This window comes from Ambystoma mexicanum, chromosome 3q, assembly GCF_040938575.1.
Source record: "Ambystoma mexicanum isolate Mex_15411 chromosome 3q, UKY_AmexF1_1, whole genome shotgun sequence".
NCBI classification, from domain to species: Eukaryota; Metazoa; Chordata; class Amphibia; order Caudata; family Ambystomatidae; genus Ambystoma; species Ambystoma mexicanum.
Window position 1 is genome coordinate 474,242,395 of NC_090926.1, and position 15,703 is coordinate 474,258,097.

The window sequence follows — 15,703 nt, forward strand, 5'->3', positions numbered from 1 at the left end:
GTCGTGGAGCGATGGGGATATGCGTTCCAGGACCCTCATCTGATCTTCCGACAAGTGGCCCCGGCGCCCCTTAGCATCCGCTGCCTTCAGGAGGCACTGGGCCTTGTTGAGGGTCCTGGACCTGAAGTCCTCCCAGAGCTTCCTGACACGTTCGTAGTCGCAGACTGCCACCTCCTCCGCGTTGATGGCAGTCACGATGTCCATCCAGATCCGAGTCCGTCCTTCCTTGTCGGCGCGCAACCTTCCGAAGAGGGCATCATACTGCCCCAGGACATGCTCCACCAGGACACCAACTTCGGTGGCAGTGAAGCTGGTGCCCCTCTGCCTCCTTGGCCGGGGGTTGCCACTGGTGCCAGATGTTGCAGTGCCCGACATGGCAACCCCAGAGGCAGGAGTGGGTGGGCAACTGGGTCCTGGGGCTGGACTGTGGGGCGATGGAAAAGCAGTCGGGAGTCTTCGGTTCCAGCAGGGGTGGTCACAGCAACAGCACCCCTGGCTGATGTGCAGGCAACAAATGGCAGGGCACGTGGGCAGCAGGCAGTCGGGCAGCAGCAGATGGCAGGTGGGAGCGTGCTCAGGGCTCTGGGGAGCAGTAATTCTGCCTTCTGGGCAGGAGCGTGGTCTTCCGTGTGTGAACGCGTGGCCAGCTTGATACGGAGTGATTTTGCACGTGAAAATCCAGCACGTCTGCGTGTAATTCGAGGAAAGGCCCTTAGCGCGTAAGCGCATCAGCACACGTATGTACATTAATTGGCCCAAAGGCCACCAGCGTATGCGCGTCTCTGAAGTCACGTGCACGTTGAATATGGCACACGTTTGAAATGTTGCGTGTGAAAAAAATGAAAGACACGTCCGAGTGTCAAAGCGTGTAATTGGTGGAAATGGCCTTAGCGCGTACACGCGGAAGTGACAAAGCGTGTAATTGGTGGAAATGGCCCTACACGCGGAAGTGACAAAGCGTGTAATTGGTGGAAATGGCTCTAGCGAGTGCACGCGGAAGTGACGCTGGACGTGTGGGCCTGCATAAAAGGTACGTGTAGAACACCATTTCCTTGTACGTGCTTTTTGTGGAGAGTGAGTGGGTGAAATCTGTACTTCTTGTCGTTTCACACGCGATTTACTTCACGGCGTTTCAAGTTCGTACTCCCTGTTACCTCTGACAGATTTTTCTCTTTTTTCTCTTTTTCTGGTTTTCCTGGGCCTGTTCCCTCAAACAGCGTTCCCTTCTACTGTTGTCCTGTCTCCTCAGACAGCGTACAATTCTTCTTTTGGCAGGGGTGTTGCCAACACGCAAATGCGCTTCTTTTTCACGCTCTTTTTCCTGGCAGACGGTGAGTCACGCACGTATCTAACATCTGTGCTTGCCTCGTGTGTAGCCTACCCCTTCAGAGGTCATTCTAGGCTGCGTGTGACACGCATACGTTCATTCTTGTGTTACTGGGTGCCACAGCATAGTGCAGGTTTTTTTTTCCGCACACGTGGTCTAGGAGGGGTTGCGTGCACGTCATCTCCCTTTTTTGGGCTTCCTGTGCGTTGCGTAACCCGTCATCTTTCCCCAGAGGTCACATTCAGCCTTGCTAGAGCACTAGGGTACAATTACCATCTGTAACCCAACCCCTTTGACCCCCAATTGCCCAGGACAATAGTTTACAGCCACTCCCATACACACATTAACATCAGTGCCATGGTTGGGAGGCGAGGAATCCGTAAGGGTGGCAAAGGTGGACGAGCCACAAGTGGTGGCCGTGGTGGATCCGGTAGGGGACGTGGTCATTACTTGCAGGGTGACCCTGTCCCCCCATGTGTGGAGGACCAGTCAAGGGCACCATAATCCCCCCCAACCCCCCTGGTTGAGGCTGATGTGGCTGACACCATCCATGCTCAGCCCTTGTTGGACCAGCCCATTGTGGCACCAGACCTGGCTGACTCCATGGGTGACTTCCAGGTCAGCAGGCCTATGACACGTGCGCTGGTGCACGTTGATGTCATCAGGCCACGTGGATCAGGGGCAGCAAGCCCCTGCTTTCATCTGCTGCCCCAAGTAGGCAGGGTGGAGAGGCTGCAGGGGCAGCTGCGGCTCCATCCAGCCCAGCTCTCACACACCCAGCCAGGACAGTGTCGGTCCTAGTCCATCCTGCTGACATTCCCCCTGACACCATTATACTTGAGCCAATGCCTGCACCAACTCCCATGCTGAGTGTGCAATCCCACACTCCTGATACAGAGTCCACCAGGGCTCCTGCCCCTAGTGTCCAGAGCAGCGTAGGACACTCAGGATCACCAGCACCTTCCAAGCGGAAGAGGAAGAGTGCTCGTCCGGCACAGGCTGATGCCCCAGTCACGGCTACACAGTCCGGCCCGTCGAGGAAGCCCAGCTTCACAGATGCCGAACTGAATGCACTTGTCGAGTATGTGTCCGCACATGATAACGAGATGGTCATTGTTGCAGAATCCAAGACCACACCTGCACAACGCCAGGCACACTGGCAGACCGTTGCGGACATCGTAAGTGCCCTTGGAATCGTGAGGTGCACAGCCAATGATTGCTATAAGCGCTGGAATGACCTAAAGCGCAGGGCAAAGAATAAGCTGGCCTCAAGTCATGCTGCAACTCTAGTGACTGGAGGTGGGTCTCCAGTAGAAGACATGGAACTCACTCCACATGAGTCAGTCGCTGGGACCTACGTCACGGAGGAACAGATCAAAGGCGTGGGAGATCTGCCTGATTATGAGGCATTGTCCGGTGAGTGCACATCCATGTGCATGGTGTGTGTGTGTGAGGGCTTCTGTTTGTGTGCCAGGTGAGGGTGTGTGCACCTGAGTCGTTTCGGTCACCCATGTGCTTCATGCAATACATTCTGCGCAGCAGCATTTGGCCATAGCAGTATCCCTTCTGCCAACAGTAGACATCTAGCCCAACAGCACGCCAGTTGCCCTTAAAGTGTCACCTTGCCACAACATTGTTGCTTATTTTTCTCTGTTCATTCAGGCAGATTGTTTGCATTCCACCACTTTTACTAGGCATTTCTCAGTCCTCTAGTCCCATGTCTGACATGGCTATGGTAAAGTGGAGTGACTTTGTTACCTGGATATAATTTGTTTAGACATGTCCCTTTGCAATCGGACCATTTTGGACTGGCAGCTCCAGGTGAAAAATCAGACCTGTTTGAATTAGAAAAACTATTACATGAGGGAACTGGACTGAATGAATAAGTGCTACCCTCCTCTCCATCTTCACTCAATAGCAATGGTACATGCCATCTGTGTGATGGCATGTGCATTTCACCTGGCAATCACAGGCCAATGTGTGCTGCCACTGCCAAGCAGCATGCAGAAAATGTGTTCATCTTCCATCTTGGTGTCATCAGTGTGTGCCATTTGCCTGCCCTTCATACGCAGTGAGGGTGCATGCATGGGAGGGTTTTAGTCATGTGGGACATGTGTCAATCAAGTACTGGTTCTGTTGCTTCTCAGCCCTCATTGTGTGCCATGGTGCTAATGCCTGTTTCCATTTGTTTGCTTTTATGTCTTTGCAGGGGAAGACGCACCTGATACTGCTGGGGTTGTGGAGATGGTGCAGACCCAGGAGGGGTCCGAGGGCAGACCGACCACCAGTGAGGGATGTGGTGTGGTGGTGGGTGAGAACCCACAACTGCTGCAGGTCGTGCTCTCAAGGGGTGTCTCTGGCTGCACCTCCCCCGAGCTGTACTCAGGTGTTGATTCGGATGATGAGACCTACGTGCCGTCGCAGGTGAGTGTTCCTGGGAGGGATTCTGTTCTGTCCCACCCACCTGCACCAGGGTCAGAACCCTCAATGGGGATGTCAGTGTTGGCAGCTACGCCTTTGGTGGTTACGGATGCAGGGTCACACTCCGCGACATCTGATCCTGTTCCTGGGCCAGCAGATCAGAAGGGGAATGCAGTCCTGCAGCCTCAGGCAGTGCCGGCACAGCAAGGCCCAGTTCGCCTTGCCCCAGACAGGTGTGGTGCCCGCCGACGTGGTGGCCGTACGCCACCTGGCAATACCGCATGGGAGCAATCCATTTACGGTATGGCAACCCAACAGGCAGCATCATCAGAGATGATGGCTCAGGCCATGGATAGGGTGGCCACTTTATTGTCCCCCCCGAAAGGCTGATGGAGCGACTACAGCAGGCAAGCAACTCCATCTGCCAGTCACACAGGGAGGACATGTTGGCGTCTAACAGGGACAGGCTGGCGGCACTGCCGACTCTGCAGGAAGCCATCTCCATAGAGTCCAAGGGCCACAGGGAAGCCCTGAGGCTGGAACTCCTTCACCTCAGGACGACTCTTGTTGCGCTTGAGGCTTCAACAAACCGAAGGACAGAACAGCAGCTGGAGCGTCTCACCCGTACGCTCTCAGCTGAGATGCAGGCAACTAGGGCAGAGGTCCGGGCATCCCGTGAGTTGTTGCATGGGGACCTCCGCACACTCATCCTCCAGAACGAGACCTACCACACCCGCATGCTTCCAGCCATGGAGGAACAGACTAGGGCCTTGCGTGGGCTGCCTCCCATAGTGCCACCACCTCCGGATGCAGCTGCACAGGGTGATAATAGCGACAGCAGTGATACTACCACAATAGGGTAGCCGTGTGGGCCATGAGCCTATGGAGGTGTTTTTTTTTCGCAAGATCCACACAGGTGGGTTTTGGTGTGCACCCTGTCCTCGGACCTCCTGGGTGCCCTCCCAACCCCCCCGGGCCCATTAATGGCCATTTTTGAATTTTTTTTTTTGTGACAATGTGTTGCCTTGTGTGGCTCCCGTGGGCATACGCTGCATTGTGGCTGGGCACATGCAGGCTTGTCATGTATTTGGTTCAGATGCTTGGGTTTTTGTCACACACACCCCTCCTGCTTCCCGTTTCCATGGGCTTGCAAAGGGTGTGCCCAAGTGACATTGACGTACATGGTGACATTGGACTCCCACTACATGTGTGGGTAGTCTAGTAAATACTGTGTATGCATTCCTAGTGCATATTGCTGTTGTGTTGTACACTGCATGTTGCATTGATGTGTAACTCATCATCTGTGTCTACCTCCTAATTTGCAGGTCCTTTCCTCATGTCTACACAAGGCCCTCTACTTTAGAGATGGGGTCCTTGTTGGCAGCAGTGCACCTACAACTCTACATGGCGGCAACACTGTACAGTTGGAAGTGGTGGGAGTGCAGGCATTTCCAGGTGGTGAGACTACTAATTCCTTACATTCGTAATGTCATGTTAATGGTAGTTTTGAGGGTCAGTAGCTGATAAGTGTTATTGCTAAATACCTGCTCAAGTGTGTTGTTGGTCCTGCATTACTGTGAGCATTTCAGGTGTCGCGAGTTTCAATTAGGGACACTGTACATTGTGACACTTGTGTCATGTTGTGGGGATTACTTTGTTTACCTGCACATAGCATGACATGGCACGGTGTGTCATGTGGCGGTGCTGGGGATGGGTTGGGTGACATGGCACTGTCCTCATGTTGCATTTTGCAAGTGGGTATTCATTTTAGCTGCATGAATGTGTTTTTTTACAAAACTGCATTGGTGGTGTCTGTGTAGGTAGGGATGCACACATTGTAACACTTCCAGGTGAACAATCTCAGGCTGATATGGTTTTGACGGTTGATTCTCCAGACATTCAGGATCAGTGTCAGGTTGAGTCATCATTGATTGTCAGATGGTATGTGCCAGGGCAGTGTGCACTCCACAGGGGTGTGATTTCTATGCGAAGTAATTAGCCACTTGCTGTGTACGGGCTGCCTCCCCCCGTGCCCTTTCCCCTCCCATGCGCAGTGGGCGTGCATGTGGTTGGGGAAGTGGGGGCACCACCATGTCCATGGCCAGGCCCCGGCGTGTTGCAACGTTGTGCAGGACACATGCTGCCACTGTGATCCTGCACACTACTAGGGGAGCGTATAACAGCTGCCCGCCAGAACGGTCAAGGGAGCGAAAGCGTGACTTAAGCACTCCGAATGTGCGCTCCACTATGCCCCGGGTTGCAATGTGGGCTGTGTTATATCTTACCTCGGGTGGCGTGGTGGGGGTTCAGAATTGGCGTCATCATGTGGGGGCTGAGAGGGTAGGCACTGTCCCCTGTGGAGGTGGTGATTGGTATCATTGGTGGGGTTGTGACCTTGCTCAGTATCTGACATGCATGCATGTGCAGTGGCATTCATACTCACCAAGCAGCCATGTATCGCCATGCCGCCCAGCTTCTACGACCTGGCTTAGGGTGGACATTCGGTAAATGAAGCTGTCATGGGTGGACCCGGGATAGTTGGCATATACTGAGGTGATGATTCCCTTGGCATTACATACTACCTGCACGTTGATGGAATGCCAGTGCTTGCGGTTCCTATAGATGTGCTCAGATGCCCTGGGGGGACGTAGAGCCAAATGGGTGCAGTCGATGGCACCTAGCACTTTGGGGAATCGTGCCACACCGTAAAAATCCAGGGCGGCAGCATGCTTTTCTGCAGGTGTTCTGGGCAGGTATATGTGCCTGCGGACTGATGGGCGTGCAGTGATGATGTTCAAGACCTGGTGTAGGCAGCGTGACTGCGTGGCCTGTGACACCCCACCCACTATGGCACTTGTCCGCTGAAATGATCCAGTGGCTAAGAAGTGCAGTACATTGAGGACCTTCTCCAGGGGGCTGAGTGCTTGGGAGCACAGGGTGGGTGATGTGAGGTCATCCTCCCACTCACTCACCAGGTCCAGTATTATGTGTGGTGGAAACCTGTACCTCCCATACACCTGGTCATCAGGCATCCCGAAAAGGCTAGTTCTGGGTGTGAATATTCTGGCCCTGACTATCCTCCTCCTCATCCTTTGGTAGCCCACGGCCACTGCTGCTAGGAACGGTATATTCATCCTGGCGTCTGAGCTTGTTAGTTTTTTGCGTGCAAATTTATGCGTCGCGGGTCGACGTATGCCTGCTTCCTACTGGCGTACGTGTTTCTTTGCGCGTGTTGTAGGCGAGTGTGTGAAACTTCCCACGCACCCCTGAAATCCAGTACCCAGGCCAATAGCGTGTGGAAATTCCCGCGCACCCCGGAATACACGTGCGCTGATGTACTCGCGTGTGAAACTTCCCGCGCACCCCTGAAATCCAGTACCCAGGCCAATAGCGTGTGGAAATTCCCGCGCACCCCGGAATACATGTGCGCTGATGTACTCACGTGTGTAAGTGCCCGCGCACCCCTGAAATACACGTACATAGGCCAATCGCGTGTATGCGCACTTTTGTCCAATTACACGCGATGACACTCTGACGTGCAGTCTTTCCACGTGTGCTCCGTCATCGCGTGCTATGAGGGAAACACCCGTGCGGGTCACGTCACAGACGCGCTTACGCGCTGAGGGCCTTTGGTCCAATAGAATTGCGTATGCATGCTGACGCGCTTACGCGCTAATGGCCTTTCCTCGAATTTCACGCTGACGTGCAGGATTTTCACGTGCCAAATCACTCCGTATCAAGCTGGCCACGCGAAAACACACGGAAGACCACGCTCCTGCCCAGAAGGCCGAATTACTGCCCCCCAGTGCCCCGAGCTGCCTCCCACGTGCCATCTGCTGCTGCTGCCTGCCTGCCTGCCTGCTGCCACTGTGCCCTGCCATTTGGTGCCTGCACATCAGCCATCTGCAGGGGTCCAGTTGCTGTGTCCACCCCTGCAGGAACAGACGACTCCCGACTGGGATAACATCGCTCCACAGCCCAGCCCCAGGACCCAGTTGCCCACCCACTCCTTCCTCTGGGGTTGCCATGTCGGGCACTTCCACATCTGGCACCAGTGGCAACCCCAGGCCAGAGGGCCAGATGGGCACCAGCTTCACTGCCACCGAAGTTGGTGTCCTGGTGGAGCATGTCCTGGGGCAGTATGATGCCCTCTTTGGATCGTCCCGCGCCAGCAAGGAAGGACGGGAGAGGATCTGGGCCGACTGTGTGGTTGCCATCAACGCGGAGGGGGTGGCAACCCGCTACGTCCAGAAGATCAAGAAGCGCTGGGAGGACTTGAGGTCCAGGACCCTCGTGAGGGCCCGGCGCCTCGTGGAGGGGGGCCGGGGCCGCATGAGTTCCATCCAGATGAGGGTCCTGGAACGCGTACGCCCAGCGCTCCACACCCAGATCCTTGAGAGGGAGACCCGTCTGAAGTTGAGCGGTAAGTGGCCAAGCATTGCTGTGTGAGACAGGGCATGTTGCGGTGTGCTGGTTGTCTGATACTTGCCTGTATGTGTGACATAGGCCATGTATGCATGTATGTGTGTAGGGACATCATGGTAATGCATGTGCGACCAGTGATGTGTGAACCACATGGTTGTTGCATGTGTTTAAATGCGACATGGGGAGCCCTATGCAGATTTTACACATGAGAGCATTCCAGTCTCTGTTCCTGGACATGGGTGGGGGTGAGGGATGGGTGCTGATGCCAGGTGCATATATGGTAGCCATGTCTGTGTGCCTGACCTGCGTGTCTGTGACTTGTGAATGCAATGGATGCATGACACATGTGTGTGACAATGCACAGATTCACTGATGCAGCCTAGTTATCCTTGTATCCGCTGTGTTTGGGGTGTATAAGGCCAGATGGATGTGACTTAGGTGAAGTGTGTGCATGTGATAGGCATGGCCCATGATGCATGTGAGTTCCATATCATTGTATGTTTCAAGAGTCCATTGGACATGTATGGAAATGTCCATGGTATGCACCATGCCTGTTACTGTGTGTGTTTTGCCTGGACTGACTCATGTGTTGTGGAGGGACATGATGGAAGTGTACTTTGACAGTGGTACTCATCTGCTATTGCTTCCTGTCTAGGGGACCATTGAACAGTACCCTGATGCTTGTGTTCTATGTCTCCCTCTACGCAGCGGCTAGTGAAGAAGAGGGCGGAGACGGTGCTGTGGAGCAAGGCGGCGGGGATGCCCCCACGGCCGCAGCGGAAGGGGTGGGTGAGCCCCCACAGGGGCCTGCTACGGCAGAAGACGGTGAGGGGCCATCCAGGTTGGTGGTTTCCACAGAGGAGGAGGAAGCCGCCACTGAGGCACACATGGGGCCTGGTGGGGGCATCCCTGCTGGTGCAAGTGGTGCAGTCCAGGGGCAGGAGGCAGCACAGGTCACCGTGGAGGGGCCTGTGCATGTCGCTGTCCCTGATCCTGTGAGTGCACCACCATGCACCAGCAGGGATGCCTAGTCCCAGGCCCGTCCGCAGGTAGAGGGGATGTCCATGTCACCTGACTCCCCTCCACCTGTGGACGAGGGGACCCGTGGCCGTATGGAGAAGGTCCTGATTGGGGTCGCGATGCGCGCGGGTGCAATTCGTGATGACGTGCGTGCTTCCCGGGAGGAGCACGCACGTCATCATGAAGAGCACCGTGCCGACATGGCCCAATTGGGATCTTCCATGTTCGGGGGTTTCCTGCATGTGTCGGCCAATCTGGCGGCCCTCTCCTCCTCTGTGGAGGCTATATGCCGGTCGTTCTCCTTGCCGTCTTCCGGCCCAGATGCCACCAGGGCCCCCTGTGAACCTGCCCTGACCAATGCAGCCAGCTCGGTGGGGATCCCATCCCGGCCACAGTCGGGAGTCAGAGGTCCAGCAGGGGTGGACACCACAGCAACTGTACCCCAGCAGATGGAGGATGTGCCGGCATCATCAGGCAGGGCAGGTGCACGACGGTGTTGGTGGATTCCATCAGCCTGGATGCCGTCGTGCTGGCAAAGGCAGTTGCATCGGAGGCAGCAGCAGAGTCAACGTGGGAGGCATCATGGCTCGGGGCCATCAACATCGGAGGGGCAGGCATCGGCCGGAGGGCAGGAGGACCCAGGACAGGAAGTGTCTTCCGTGTGGCTGCGGTTGGGCCAGCAGATAGGTGCGGAGTGGCGGCGGGTGGAAGAGGCGCGGCTCACGATGGTCAGGGCGGAGAACTCCATGCAGAGGGCCCTGAGGTGGGCCGAGTGCCTCGAGGCAATCCGCAGGGGGTTGGAGGAGCAGATGGCATCGTCCCTGCGGACCCTTGGGGCCATGGAACAGGACCGCCTCCGGGACATAGACGAGGAGTTTGATGATGCCCTGGCCCGGAACACCACAGAGTGAGCTGCTGGACTTGCCAGCCGCCTTTGTATATAGTTCTTTAGTTTTAGGTTTCCTTTGTTTCTTCTTATGATTTGGAGTCGACGGACACTGCTCCACTTTTTGTATATAGTTGCATTTTAGTTAGGGTTTTTTGTAGGTTTCCTTTGTTCAGTTGGGCTCATGGACCCTTGGATGTTTTGTACATAGTTCTTCATTGGATTGTTTTATTTTATTTTTTTTTATTTATTCACCATGGAGCAATGGTCTTTGCATTTATTTTTCTCTCTCGGATTGATTTTATTTTTAATGTGACTTTGGACAACATTTTTTTGGATTTGGATTTGTAGTTTTGATTTTTTTGGACGGACATGCAGCTTATCTTTTTTTCATTGCCATTGTAGTTTGTTTCATTTCATTTGCATTCAATTTTTTTTAATACAATTTTGTTTTCATACTTCACTGTGTGGTATCATCTCATTTGTTTCATGCATGTCATGTTGGGTGTTTTCCCATTCAATTGCAACCATTGTGTGTGACGGACATGGGTTCATTAGCTTTATGAACATTGGGGGTGTAACATGTAATTTCCATTTCCATGTGGGTGAATGGGTTACTTGGTAGGGCCTTTTGGCTGTGGAGGCTGACCATAACGCACATGATTGGGGATTGTGAGGACCTGGGTGCTGGGGGACATGAGTGGGGGCCTGGTGGAGGGTGCCCCTGGATGCTGGGGGGTGGGGGTGCAGGGGGACATGAGTGGGGGCCTGGTGGAGGGTGCCCCTGGATGCTGGGGGGTGGGGGTGCAGGGGGACATGAGTGGGGGCCTGGTGGTGCTGCCCCTGCACTGCTGGGGGGTGGGGGTGATAGGGGCCATAAGTGGGGGCCTGGTGGAGGGTGCCCCTGGATGCTGGGGGGTGGGGGTGCAGGGGGACATGAGTGGGGGCCTGGTGGAGGGTGCCCCTGGATGCTGGGTGGTGGGGGTGGTGGGAGACATGAGTGGGGGCCTCGTGGAGGGTGCCGCTGCACTGCTGGGGGGTGGGGGTGGTGGGAGACATGTGTTGGACATGAGTGGGAGCCTGGTGGTTCTTCCCCTGCACTGCTGGGGGGTGGGGGTGATAGGGGCCATGAGTGGGGGCCTGGTGGAGGGTGCCCCTGGATGCTAGGGGGTGGGGGTGGTGGGAGACATGAGTGGGGGCCTGGTAGAGGGTGCCCCTGGATGCTGGGGGTGGGGGTGCAGGGGGCCATGAGTGGGGGCCTGGTGGAGGGTGCCCCTGCACTGCTGGGGGGTGGGGGTGATAGGGGCCATAAGTGGGGGCCTGGTGGAGGGTGCCCCTGGATGCTGGGGGGTGGGGGTGCAGGGGGACATGAGTGGGGGCCTGGTGGAGGGTGCCCCTGGATGCTGGGGGGTGGGGGTGGTGGGAGACATTGGTGGGGGCCTGGTGGAGGGTGCCCCTGCACTGCTGGGGGGTGGGGGTGGTGGGAGACATGAGTTGGACATGAGTGGGGGCCTGGTGGTGCTGCCCCTTCACTGCTGGGGGGTGGGGGTGATAGGGGCCATGAGTGGGGGCCTGGTGGAGGGTGCCCCTGGATGCTGGGGCGTGGGGGTGCAGGGGGACATGAGTGGGGGCCTGGTGGAGGGTGCCCCTGGATGCTGGGGGGTGGGGGTGCAGGGGGACATGAGTGGGGGCCTGGTGGTGCTGCCCCTACACTGCTGGGGGGTGGGGGTGATAGGGGGCATAGGTGGGGGCCTGGTGGAGGGTGCCCTTGGATGCTGGGGGGTGGGGGTGCAGGGGGACATAAGTGGGGGCCTGGTGGAGGGTGCCCCTGGATGCTGGGGGGTAGAGGTGGTGGGAGACATGAGTGGGGGCCTGGTGGAGGGTGCCCCTGCACTGCTGGGGGGTGGGGGTGGTGGGAGACATGAGTTGGACATAAGTGGGGGCCTGGTGGTGCCGCCCCTGCACTGCTGGGGGGTGGGGGTGATAGGGGCCATGAGTGGGGGCCTGGTGGAGGGTGCCCCTGGATGCTGGGGGGTGGGGGTGGTGGGAGACATGAGTGGGGGCCTGGTGGAGGGTGCCCCTGCACTGCTGTGGGGTGGGGGTGGCGGGAGACATGAGTGGGGGCCTGGTGGTGCTGCCCCTGCACTGCTGGGAGGTGGGGGTGATAGGGGCCATGAGTGGGGGCCTGGTGGAGGGTGTCCCTGGATGCTGGGGGGTGGGGGTGATAGGGGCCATGAGTGGGGGCCTGGTGGTGCTGCCCCTGCACTGCTGGGGGGTGGGGGTGATAGGGGACATAAATGGGGGCCTGGTGGAGGGTGCCCCTGGATGCTGGGGGGTGGGGGTGCAGGGTGACATGAGTGGGGGCCTGGTGCAGGGTGCCCCTGGATGCTGGGGGGTGGGGGTGCAGGGGGACATGAGTGGGGGCCTGGTGGAGGGTGCCCCTGGATGCTGGGGGGTGGGGGTGGTGGGAGACATGAGTGGGGGCCTGGTGGAGGGTGCCCCTGCACTGCTGGGGGGTGGGGGTGGTGGGAGACATGAGTTGGACATGAGTGGGGGCCTGGTGGTGCTGCCCCTGCACTGCTGGGGGGTGTGGGTGATAGGGACCATGAGTGGGGGCCTGGTGGAGCGTGCCCCTGGATGCTGGGGGGTGGGGGTGATAGGGGCCATGAGTGGGGGCCTGGTGGTGCTGCCCCTGCACTGCTGGGGGGTGGGGGTGATAGGGACCATAAGTGGGGGCCTGGTGGAGGGTGCCCCTGGATGCTGGGGTGTGGGGGTGCAGGGGGACATGAGTGGGGGCCTGGTGGAGGGTGCCCCTGGATGCTGGGGTGTGGGGGTGCAGGGGGACATGAGTGGGGGCCTGGTGGTGCTGCCCCTGCACTGCTGGGGGGTGGGGGTGATAGGGGTCATAGGTGGGGGCCTGGTGGAGGGTGCCCCTGGATGCTGGGGGGTGGGGGTGCAGGGGGACATGAGTGGGGGCCTGGTGGAGGGTGCCCCTGGATGCTGGGGGGTAGAGGTGGTGGGAGACATGAATGGGGGCCTGGTGGAGGGTGCCCCTGCACTGCTGGGGGGTGGGGATGGTGGGAGACATGAGTTGGACATGAGTGGGGGCCTGGTGGTGCTGCCCCTGCACTGCTGGGGGGTGGGGGTGATAGGGGCCATGAGTGGGGGCCTGGTGGAGGGTGCCCCTGGATGCTGGGGGGTGGGGGTGGTGGGAGACATGAGTGGGGGCCTGGTGGAGGGTGCCCTGCACTGCTGTGGGGTGGGGTGGTGGGAGGCATGAGTGGGGGCCTGGTGGTGCTGCCCCTGCACTGCTGGGAGGTGGGGGTGATAGGGGCCATGAGTGGGGGCCTGGTGGAGGGTGCCCCTGGATGCTGGGGGATGGGGGTGATAGAGGCCATGAGTGGGGGCCTGGTGGTGCTGCCCCTGCACTGCTGGGGGGTGGGGGTGATAGGGGCCATAAGTGGGGGCCTGGTGGAGGGTGCCCCTGGATGCTGGGGGGTGGTGGGAGACATGAGTTGGACATGAGTGGGGGCCTGGTGGTGCTGCCCCTGCACTGCTGGGGGGTGTGGGTGATAGGGGCCATGAGTGGGGGCCTGGTGGAGCGTGCCCCTGGATGCTGGGGGGTGGGGCTGATAGGGGCCATGAGTGGGGGCCTGGTGGTGCTGCCCCTGCACTGCTGGGGGTGGGGGTGATAGGGGCCATAAGTGGGGGCCTGGTGGAGGGTGCCCCTGGATACTGGGGTGTGGGGGTGCAGGGGGACATGAGTGGGGGCCTGGTGGAGGGTGCCCCTGGATGCTGGGGTGTGGGTGTGCAGGGGGACATGAGTGGGGGCCTGGTGGTGCTGCCCCTGCACTGCTGGGGGGTGGGGGTGATAGGGGTCATAGGTGGGGGCCTGGTGGAGGGTGCCCCTGGATGCTGGGGGGTGGGGGTGCAGGGGGACATGAGTGGGGGCCTGGTGGAGGGTGCTCCTGGATGCTGGGGGGTAGAGGTGGTGGGAGACATGAATGGGGGCCTGGTGGAGGGTGCCCCTGCACTGCTGGGGGGTGGGGATGGTGGGAGACATGAGTTGGACATGAGTGGGGGCCTGGTGGTGCTGCCCCTGCACTGCTGGGGGGTGGGGGTGATAGGGGCCATGAGTGGGGGCCTGGTGGAGGGTGCCCCTGGATGCTGGGGGGTGGGGGTGGTGGGAGACATGAGTGGGGGCCTGGTGGAGGGTGCCCTGCACTGCTGTGGGGTGGGGGTGGTGGGAGGCATGAGTGGGGGCCTGGTGGTGCTGCCCCTGCACTGCTGGGAGGTGGGGGCGATAGGGGCCATGAGTGGGGGCCTGGTGGAGGGTGCCCCTGGATGCTGCGGGATGGGGGTGATAGGGGCCATGAGTGGGGGCCTGGTGGTTCTGCCCCTGCACTGCTGGGGGGTGGGGGTGATAGGGGCCATAAGTGGGGGCCTGGTGGAGGGTGCCCCTGGATGCTGGGGGGTGGGGGTGCAGGGGGAAATGAGTGGGGCCCTGGTGGAGGGTGCCCCTGGATGCTGGGGGGTTGGGGTGCAGGGGGACATGAGTGGGGGCCTGGTGGAGGGTGTCCCTGGATGCTGGGGGGTGGGGGTGGTGGGAGACATGAGTTGGACATGAGTGGGGGCCTGGTGGTGCTGCCCCTGCACTGCTGGGGGGTGGGGGTGATAGGTGCCATGAGTGGGGGCCTGGTGGAGCGTGCACCTGGATGCTGGGGTGTGGGGGTGATAGGGGCCATGAGTGGGGGCCTGGTGGTGCTGCCCCAGCACTGCTGGCGGGTGGGGGTGATAGGGGCCATAAGTGGGGGCCTGGTGGAGGGTGCCCCTGGATGCTGGGGGTGGGGGTGCAGGGGGACATGAGTGGGGGCCTGGTGGAGGGTGCCCCTGGATGCTGGGGGGTGGGGGTGCAGGGGGACATGAGTGGGGGCCTGGTGGAGGGTGCCCCTGCACTGCTGGGGGGTGGTGGGAGACATGAGTTGGACATGAGTGGGGGCCTGGTGGTGCTGCCCCTGCACTGCTGGGGGTCGGGGTGATAGGGGCCATGAGTGGTGGCCTGGTGGCGGGTGCCCTTGGATGCTGGGGGGTGGGGGTGATAGGGGCCATGAGTGGGGGCCTGGTGGTGCTGCCCCTGCACTGCTGGGGGGTGGGGGTGATAGGGGCCATAAGTGGGGGCCTGGTGGAGGGTGCCCCTGGATGCTGGGGGGTGGGGGTGCAGGGGGACATGAGTGGGGGCCTGGTGGAGGGTGCCCCTGGATGCTGGGGGGTGGGGGTGCAGTGGGACATGAGTGGGGGTCTGGTGGTGCTGCCCCTGCACTGCTGGGGGGTGGGGGTGATAGGGGCCATAAGTGGGGGCCTGGTGGAGGGTGCCCCTGGATGCTGGGGGTAGGGGTGCTGGGGGACATGAGTGGGGGCCTGGTGGAGGGTGCCCCTGGATGCTGGGGGGTAGAGGTGGTGGGAGACATGAGTGGGGGCCTGGTGGAGGGTGCCCCTGCACTGCTGTGGGGTGGGGGTGGTGGGAGACATGAGTTGGACATGAGTGGGCACCTGGTGGTGCTGCCCCTGTGCTGCTGGGGGGTGTGGGTGATAGGGGCCATGAGTGGGGGCCTGGTGGAGGGTGC